Here is a 10,043-nt window from a genome sequence, read left to right on the forward strand (position 1 = left end):
CTTTTCCCACTCCCTTAGCTGCACTAACTCTTCCCAATAATGTTTAACCATATTGTGTTTCATTTCTGTAACTCCTTTTGATTTTAGAGGCTAGTTTGTCCACCCCCCTCATTTTGTAGATGAGCAAACTGAGAACCAATGGTGAGTTTGCCCACAGTCAGATAGTGAGATGATGGCCAAACTGGGCTAGAACTCAGACTCCCTGATTTCTGTTACTTCAAAATATAGGAATGTACTCATTAATTTAAAATCTTCATTTGCATGGCAGGCAAAGCATTGCTATATTTATAAACTCTAGAATTCTCCCTGTTTTCTCTTGGTTATTTTTGTTCATTTTCTGACTTGAATAAAAACAGGATATGGAAAGAAATCAGGGAGAAAGAGAAATAGGAAAGACATAGAAATGCCATGGCCATTGTCATTTGGGAAAAATTCCAAGGAATCCTATGACAGCCCGTGGACAAAGGCCTATTGATGTATAAATCAATTCAACATGCCTGAGAACAGATGTAGGTTAAAATGGACATGTACAAGTAGGACAGACTTGGAACTAATGTGATACATTATGTGTATGTATACATATGTTTACATTATATATAATGTATACAACATTAAAAAGTCACAGAAGAACTAGGCAAGCTGTATAAAATAGAGATTCATGGTTTCATGTAGAGTCTTTTAGTTTTCTTTGCATCTGGAAATGCTTATATTTCCTCATTTGTCAAGATTGGAAAAAAAATAAAAATGTGAAAACAAACAAAAATGCATCATGCTTGAAAAATTTCTCCATATAGTCTCTCTAAAAGTAAATATTTCATCCCAAGAACCGAAGTTTATAAAAGTGATGCCATGCAAAGTGCAGGAAAATTGGTCTACTTTTCAAAGCAGCATTTTAAAAGGATACATAGATGATTATTTTAAATAGATTTCATGCAAATGTACACAATGTTGTCTATAATATTCATGTGTTATAAAGAGGAAAAAAAAAGAACTGTATGGAAGACATTGATGTCATCTAGGTAATGCTTTAATCCTCTAAACTAGGGGTGGGGAACCTGTGGCTTCGAGGCCATATATGACTCTCTAGGTCCTCAATTGTGGCCCTTTGACTGAATCCAAACTTCACAGAATAAATCACCTTAATAAAAGGATTTGTTCTGTAAAACTTGAACTCAGTGAAAAGGCTGAACTTAATCCCTAGAAGGCCACATGTGGCCTCGAGGCAACAGGTTCTTAACCTCTGCAGTCTAAACCTTACTCTGACTGTCTTGTGCTTTCCATCTCCTGCTGGGTACAGCATGTCCCTAGGGAAAGTTACGAGGTGCCAAGCTGGTGTCTTCCATCTGCCACAAAATGATCTTCACCTGTGGATTCTACAACTTCCGGTTGCTGTCTCATCTCCAGCCTCCTCTAGTGAGAAAATGAGTCAAACCTTCCTTGACTGAAAGTCTTCCATCTCATTAATGCAGCTTGTCCCTGAAGGGGGAGAGGAAGATTAGTGGGAAATGGGACTTCTTTGTCCTGCTGTGTAGGTTTGACTTCCTTTTCCTGCTGTCCTTTCCTTCTTAAACTCCACCCTTCAGAGGCAAGAAGAGTAGTGAAGTAGGGCCTACTATCTGACCATCTGATATATGCCTCCCATTTCATAGTGCACTTGTCTCCAGACTGATCTCCAATTCCCTTTGGGAAGGGGAGTGGTGCCCCCCACTCAATGATGAACAATCTCACATCTGGTTCTACCCTTCATAAATGCAGTGACTCTGAAACCTTGTAGGTCATCATCAAATTCCCCATTTCTCCTACATTAGGTTTTTTATTTCCATCTCCCTTCACCTCTCTCCACCCCCAGTTTCAACTGAACACTATTTGCCCCTTCACTGTGCTATGTGGAATGCCTGTTCCAGAGACGACAAAACTCCCTTCCTCTCCACTCCTTCCATTTACTATTATTCAAACCTGATTCCCCTCTCATGATACAGTATCCCTGGCCACCTTTTCCAGTATTAGTTGTACCTTCACTCATTTTCCCATGGCTTCCTGGTCAAAACAGGGAAGTTGTAATGCTCTTTACTTGTAAGTTCTCTCTTTTCTTCCATCATTCAGTAATATCTCCTTTGAGATTTATATCTATGTATCTGCTATTTATATCTATGACAAATCAAAATCCTGATAGTTGTTTTCTACAGACCTCCAGGTGGCTCCTCTTCCTTCCTCAATGAGTTTAGTGCATGGCTCATAATTTTCATCTATTCCTCAACTCCTTTCCTCATTCTAAGGGACTTCAATATACATACTGACTTTCCCTCAAACACTCTAATCATTAAGTTCCTTAATTTACTCACTTCCAATGTCCTTTACCCCACCTCAGTCCATGCAAAGATGGTCATATTCTTGATTTGCCATCAGCTACAAAGGTACCACCTCTACATTCAAGAATTCTGAAATTCTCTTATCCGACAAAAATCTATTGGCTTTTATTTATCTTCCCTTCCCCTCCCTTACAAAATCCCATTCTTCATCCACACCATGATTCCAATCCCTACCAGGCTATCTTACCTGCACTAGCTTTTCTCTCCTCTTTTCCCATCTTGAACCCTTGGTGAGCTAATTCAATTTTACACTATCCTCCTCTCACGAACTCTTAGCTCCCTTATCATTTCTCTGATTATTCCTTGTTAAACTTCAGCTTTGGATCATCCATCATTGGTTGTCTTCATTCCTACACACCAGGTGGGGAAAAAATTACACAAGGATTCTTACTGGATCCACTACAAATTTGTTACATAGCCTCAAATGGGCCTCACTGCTGATTGTCAATCTTTCTATACATATCTCATCAACTCACTATCCCAATCTCTTTCAAACCTTCTCATCCCTCCTTAAAATTCCCATGGTTCTCCTTCCTCTAACTTCTCAGCAGAGAAACTTGCTTCATGTTTTACAGAATAAGTGTAGCTCATTTACCATGAGCTTCCTTTTCTCCCCTATTCCTTGTCTCATATCACTCACATGCTTTCTGCCAATATCTCCTCCTTCACCTTTGTGTCACATGATAAAGTGGCTTTATTCTTTACTAACAGTAACCCCTTTACCTATCCCATCTTATCTAATCTAATAGATTACCACCTCTGTAATCTCCACTCTTTGACCTATTTTCAATCTCTTCCTGTCTACTTGCTCATTCCCTACTGCCTACAAACATATCTATGTCTCTCCTATCCTGAAGAAAAAATCTCTTCCTTGACCTTTCCATCCTTGCTACTATCATCCTATATATCTTCTGTCCTTTGTGACAAAACTTGGAAAGACTGCCTAAAATAGGTTGATCCACTTTGTCTTTTATCACTCTTATTGCCCTGTTACAATCCAGCTTCTGACCCTTATTGAACCTGCTCTCTCCATAGGTTTCAATGATTCCTTAATTGCCAAATTCAATAATCTTCCCTCAATCTTCATTCTCCTTGACCTCTCTTCATACCTTAATACTTTTAATCACCCTCTCCTCATCTATCCTCTCTTCTCTCTAGGTTTTCAGGACACCACTCTCTCTTGGTTTTTCTCCTACCCTTCTGACCACACAGTCTTCTCTGCTCAATTCTCATGCAGATTATGACTTCTAAACCATATGTCTCACAGGATTCTGTCCTGGACCCTCTTCTTTTTTCTCTCTATACTACTTCACTTAAGTATCTTCCAAGTTTCAATGAATTTAATTGTCATCTCTATGCTGATAATTCTCAGATCTACTTATTCTTCCCCAATGTCTCTGCTGACTTCCAAATCTAACATCTTCATCTGCCTTTCAGACATCTTGAACTGGAATACAGTAGATATGTTAAACTAAATGTGTGCAAAACAGAATTAATTATCTTTTCCCTTAAGCCTTTTTTCTCCTTCCTACCTTCCCTATGTTCCCTAAGGGTAACACTGTCCTCAGGCTCAAAATGTAGGTGTCATCCTCGATACCTCACTAAGACTCACCCTCTAGATCCAATTTACTGCTGAGATTTGTCAATTTTACCATTGCAACATATCTTCAGTGGCCTCCCCTTCTCTCTTCTGATGTTGCCACAATTCTCATGCAAGTCTTCATCACCTCACACCTGGGCTACTGCAATAGTCTGACATTAGACCTGGTTGCCTCAAGTATCTTCCTACTCCAGCCCATTTTCCACTCAGCCACTTCAGTGATTGTCTTAAAATGAAAGTCTGATCACATCATCCCTTTACTTGATAAACTCCAGTGACACCTTATGACTTCTAGGATCGAATACAAACCCTTTGTTTGGCATTCAAAGCCATTTATAACTTAGCTCCCTCCTAACTTTCCAGTCTTCTTACACTTTACTCTGCCAGGTATTCTTTAATCCAGTGGCACTCTTCTCCTTTCCAGGCATTTTCTGTGGCTGTCCCTCATCCCTGGAATGTTGTTCCTCCATATTTTCATCTACTTGCTTCCCTAACTTCCTTCAAGTCTTAACAAAAATCCTATCTTCTATAGGAAGGCCTTTTCTACAACTCAATGCTAGTGTCTTCTCTCTATTAATTATTTCCCGTTTAGCTGGTATATAGCTTGTTTGTTGTCTCCTCTATTAGTCTGTGATCTCTTAGGACAGGAATTATCTTTTGCCTCTTTTTGCATCCCTACTTCTTAGCACAGTGCCTGGGCATAGTAGGCTTTTAATAAATGTTTAGTGATAGTAACCTGGAAAGACTTACATGATCTGATGCTGAGTAAAGGGAGCAGTACCAGGAGAACATTATACACCATTACAGACACACATTATCTGTGATAACTAACTTTGATCCACTTGGCTCCTCTCAGCCACGCAAGGTTCAAAGACAGCTCCAAAGGACTCATGATAGAAAGAGCTATCCCTACTCAGAGAAAAAACTAAGGAGTCTGAATGCAGATTGAGGCAAACTATTTGCTCTCTCTTTTTTTTCTCTTTTTTGGTTTTGTTTCTTCTTTCTCAAGGTTCATTGCATTGGTTATAATTCTTTTTTACAACTTGATTATTGTTAAAATAAGTTTACTGTGAAGGTATATGTAGAACCTATATCAGATTGCCTGCAGTCTTGGAGGGAGAGTGGGGAGGAGAGGAAGGGGGAGAAAATTTGGAAATCAAAAACTTGTGGGACAGAGTGCTGTAAACTAAAAATAAAATAATAAATGTTTAATGAATTATCAATCTAAGGTTTCTGATAGTATAAAGTTTTATGTCACACGACATAATGCTGAGTGAGCGGAGCAGAGCCAGGAGAACGTTGTGCACAGCCACAGATATATGGATTCCGTGAGGACCAACCCTGACATACTGCGCTTTTCTCAGCAACCTAAGGGGCAAGGACAACTCCAGGGGACTCACGATGGAGAATGCTATCTTCATCGAGACAAAGAACTGCGAAGTTTGAATACAGACTGAGGCACACTACATGCTCGCCTTTTCTGCTTCTCTTTTGTTTTTGTTTTGGGTTTTTTTTTTTTTTGGTTCTGTTTCTTCTTTCTCATGATTCATTCCATTGGTCAAAATTCTTCTCCACGACTTGACTAGTGCATAAATTAATTCAATGCGAAGTTATACATGACAGTTATATGAGACTTCATGCCGTCTTGGGGAGGGAGGGGGGAGGAGGGGAGAAAAACTGGAACTCAAAACTATGTAGAACCGTGTGTGGTAAACTAAAAATAAATAAAGAAATTTATAAAAAAAAAAGTTTTATGTCCCTTTCTGCATACTCAGAGACAGATTTTTGTGAGTCATGATCAAGACTGAACTTTCAAGTAAAAACTTTTTACCTCTTCCCTGTTCTCATTATTTCTGTATATTTTTTAAATCTATGAACTGCTTAGGGGACCAGTCTTATGATATCCCCAGTTGGTGAATGTGACAATATGGACAAAAGGAACTCTGGTATAAAGGAAGTTTGACTTACTTTATCTCAGGGGCAAAAGAAGAAAAAGACTAACTTTCAAGTCCCAAACTCTTGGAAAAATACCAGGAAAATGAACAAGAACAACACGTTCAGAAATACTTCAGAATATTTTGTTCTGGTTAATGAAACATCATCGAATTACATACTTAGGGTTGGAAGGGACATTGGGAGGTCGTCTAGTCCAGTCTCTTACCTAGTAATGAATACCTTTTCACAAGATCTGTCATAAATGACCATTTAGCCTCTGATTTTGTACTATCAATGTTGTTGAACTCATTCCTTACTGTTGGAGGACAGCTCTGATTGTCCTTAGGGTGAGCTGAAATAAGCTTTTCTATAACTTCTGGGATGCTCTGAGAATAAGCAGTATAGTAAGTGAAATTTCCATAGTGCTCTAAGACTTTCAAAGCATGTTGCATTGATTAAATAACTTGAATCTGACATCAAAATTGTGATATAGTTAAGTTTCTCAGGTTTATAGATGAGGAAATGAAGGGTCAGAGAGGATTTGCCCTGGTCACACAATTAGTAAGTGTCAATGGTATTACTCTGTTGTGAAAACAGCTCTGAAGTCATTGATCTCTTAGTTTAATTTCAACGTTGGGATGAAATGAGGCACTCATGAGGCAATGAACATTCAACATTTAACAAAAGAGAAAGTTTACACGAGAATATGCATTGAGGATGTACAACATGGCTGTAGAGGTACTTAGCTTCTCTGGAGCAGACACTGTAGTTTCCATCTGAGGGTATAGCGACTCACATGATGTCAGGTATCAATTAAGTTTTGGAGGCTGAGAGCCCACATGGCTAGGACTTTTCATTGGCCCCAAGCCAGAAAGCTGTGTCAGAGAAGGTGGGCCAATCATGTACCATGAGGGAAGGAAGCTTCACCAAGGAAGCCACTAGAGAAGCTGGAGGCCAAGGAAATTGTGTAAGGATTGTATGTGTGGAGAAAGCTGTGTCAGGGTAAGACAAGTTATGTCAGAAAACTGCTGTCCTGCCACAGACTCAAATCCAGGACTGTCTGACTCTATACATTGTTATCTATCCACGATATCAACAAGCCTAATTCTTGTTCCCAAAGACAGCTATCATGGTCCCCACTGAGTCCTTTCTTCTCCAAGTTAAACAACCAAAATTATTTCAGCTGAGCCTTATGTGACACAGTTTTGAATCTCTTCACCATCTTGTTTTTGCTTGTCTAAACAGAGACTGGGTAAATGCCCTGTTAAATCATAGTGCTATTGAATATTGTGGTGAATTCCTATAGTCCCTGCTATGAAGGAGTAGGAAGGGAGGCTCTGGTTGATCCCTGAAGTTCAGGAGATGTGAACTAAAGAGCTTAATGTGATTGAGTGTCCACATTATGTCAGCCACCAATATGATAAGCTTTATGAGTGGGAAGGCCATTGGGAAGTCCATTGGACATCCAGGGAATTGCAAATCTGTCCAGGTTGGAAACAGGAAAGGTTAAACGTCTGTGCCTGATCAGTAGTTGGGGTGGTCACTGCACTCCAGCCTAGGTGAGACACAGTGATCTCACCTAAAAAAAAAATTAAATTAAACCTACTAACAAAGAAATCAATTAATCGTGTTTGCTATGTCCACCTCTGGGGTCAAGGGCTGTGGGACCTCAGACTGAGGGAGCCAGTTGGGAGCCACTCTTGGGCTCTGGGCTGGAAAACAGGGGGTGTAGGGCCTGCTCCCCAGGGCTGTGGATGAGGACAGGCTGCCTCTGATGGAGTGAGGCATAGACCTGACCAAGGTGCCAGCAATTCAACAGAAAAGGACTGTTCCTTTTTGAAACCACTTTGTGGTACGTACTGTGCAATTCTTTAAGCAATTTTCTACAGTTTGTGAAAAGAAGATGTCAGCTCTTTCTTTTCAGATCCAACAAATTGAAACAACTCTCAATATTTTGGATGCAAAGTCATCATCTATTCTGGGTCTAGAATACGTTAAATTTGAAATATCTACTGCAAATGTTAACAGTGTTACAAGTGATCCTGAAGCCCCCTCAGGTCAACAGTCATCTCTGTCTCCTCAATCTGAGCAGAAGAGTATACAAGACATTGGACCAAAGAAATGTGAAGTGGCCACAGAACATATCTTAACTGTAGCCAAGGATCCAAGATATGCCGGAAATCTCAAAATAGTTCAAGTGGGTGTTCCTGTGATGGCAATAAGAAACAAAATGATATCTGGAGGACTGGACCCAGATCTTTTTTAGAGGCCAGATGCCCCAGTGCCTGATGGGGAAGATGAAGCAAATGCCAAATAGAGTTCAGACAGTGAGTCTTCTTTTTGTGACTGAACTTCATGTTGACCACATAAAATTTTTATGTCTACATAATATATACATGCATAGGAGAGATGCTTTGACCCCTCATATGCTTTAGACCTAAGGTGAAATTTATTACTATTATATCAGAGGGTGATGACTTTCAGAGATCACCTCTCTTACAAAATATTTACTAGCCTAAGATTTTTTGACTCTTCAGCTCTAATCACAAGTTGAAAAATATTATCTGGGAATTATCGTAATTTGTGCAAATTTTCTACAATGACTAGCTTGAATTTTGTCTGACCCATAAAGGAATTAACAACCAGCCACACAATCAGCCAAAAATTATTTCTGTGTTTTAAAAATGCCAAGGATTTTTTATTATCATGGTAGATGAATAACTTGACAGCATGCATCTTATTACCACATGGAAGAATTGATAACTCCAGTTTACCTGATAAGTAAAAAATTGAATAGCCTAATTAAAATAAAGCATAATGGTATTACAAACACTAAGCTGTGATACTTGAGCAATGCAATGGAGGTTGAAAGACAAAAACTGCTTTCTTTTTAGCTGCAGAGGTTCATGAGGTAGAATGGAGGTTCAGTGCTGTGAATTATGGCCGGGCTCCCGGGAAGTCTCAGGGAATGGGCCTGCCTGTGCCATTCGGGAGCCATACTCCTAAAGAAATGAAGAGATCTTGCCCAGGATCTAAACTCAAAGTGCTGAATACTATTAAATGTATTCAGGAAATGAAGAGAGCTTGACCAGTATCTGAACCTAAAATGCTGAATACCATTAAACCTACTCAGCTCTCGATGAAGACACGTAGCAGCAGTGATGCGGTGGGAAGTAGAAGACCAAGAAGCTAAAGTGTCTGCTTGAATGATTATGTAGAATTGCCACTACATTGTCTTTAGTCCAGCTATACTGTTGTCCTTCAGTCATGTCCAATTCTTCATAACTCCATGCACCTTAGCACACTTGGCCCTTCTACCCACCATCTCCCAAAGTTTGTCCAAGTTCATAATTTGTTACTTCCATGATACTATCCCATCTCATCCTCTGCTGTCCCCTTCTTTTGCCTTCAATTTTTGTTAACATCAGGGTCTTTTAATGAAGCTTCAAGCCAGCTTTTACACCCTCACACTCATCAATAGACTTCTTAATTCTTAGCTTTCTTCCATCAGTGGTATTGTCTGTATATCTGAGATGGCTGATCTCCCTGTGATTCTGTATTTTGATTTGTACAGTCTGGTATTTTGGTATACTCTGCATATAAATTAATAAAGTGACAAACATATAAAAAAAGAAAGGCAAAAACCATTTACTTTGAGTTTAATAGCAGGTAATATGCTTCCTAATTAGTGCTACACAAATATTGAACTTGGTTAAATTGTGGAGGCTATTTGTACTAATCATTTCAGCATGAAAATTATCATGTTGAGTTAACTTCCATAACATTTATTAAATAATTTTCTGTCCAGATGACAACACAGTTCAAAATCTCCAAACTGCCTATGGAGACTTCAAAGTGTGGTTGTGAAGATGGTTCTCTTCCTGATTACTAGAGAACAACACCTTTCAGCACTGGGTCATCATGTATTACCAAAGTCAGAGGTAATAGTCAACACTGTCCATCAACACAGTGTTTTCTTAAAAGTTAGCTAAGCACCTGTGTTATCTCTTATGACTCACTGCTCAAAAAAAGCAATTATTTTGCACATATTGTAGGTGCCTCTCACCTGTAGAGACAATCCTCTATAAATAATGGTGCACAACAGGGAAGACCTTAAGAAGTCTCCAAAACATTTGTTA

The 10,043-nt window shown here is 39.3% G+C and overlaps 1 pseudogene; it reads left to right on the top strand.

The window, feature by feature from the left end:
* Positions 1-6,811: 6,811 nt before the first annotated feature.
* Positions 6,812-8,254, top strand: LOC118829891 (annotated as a pseudogene).
* Positions 8,255-10,043: the final 1,789 nt, after the last annotated feature.

The sequence above is a fragment of the Trichosurus vulpecula genome, chromosome 8, assembly GCF_011100635.1.
Source record: "Trichosurus vulpecula isolate mTriVul1 chromosome 8, mTriVul1.pri, whole genome shotgun sequence".
Lineage (NCBI taxonomy): Eukaryota > Metazoa > Chordata > Mammalia > Diprotodontia > Phalangeridae > Trichosurus > Trichosurus vulpecula.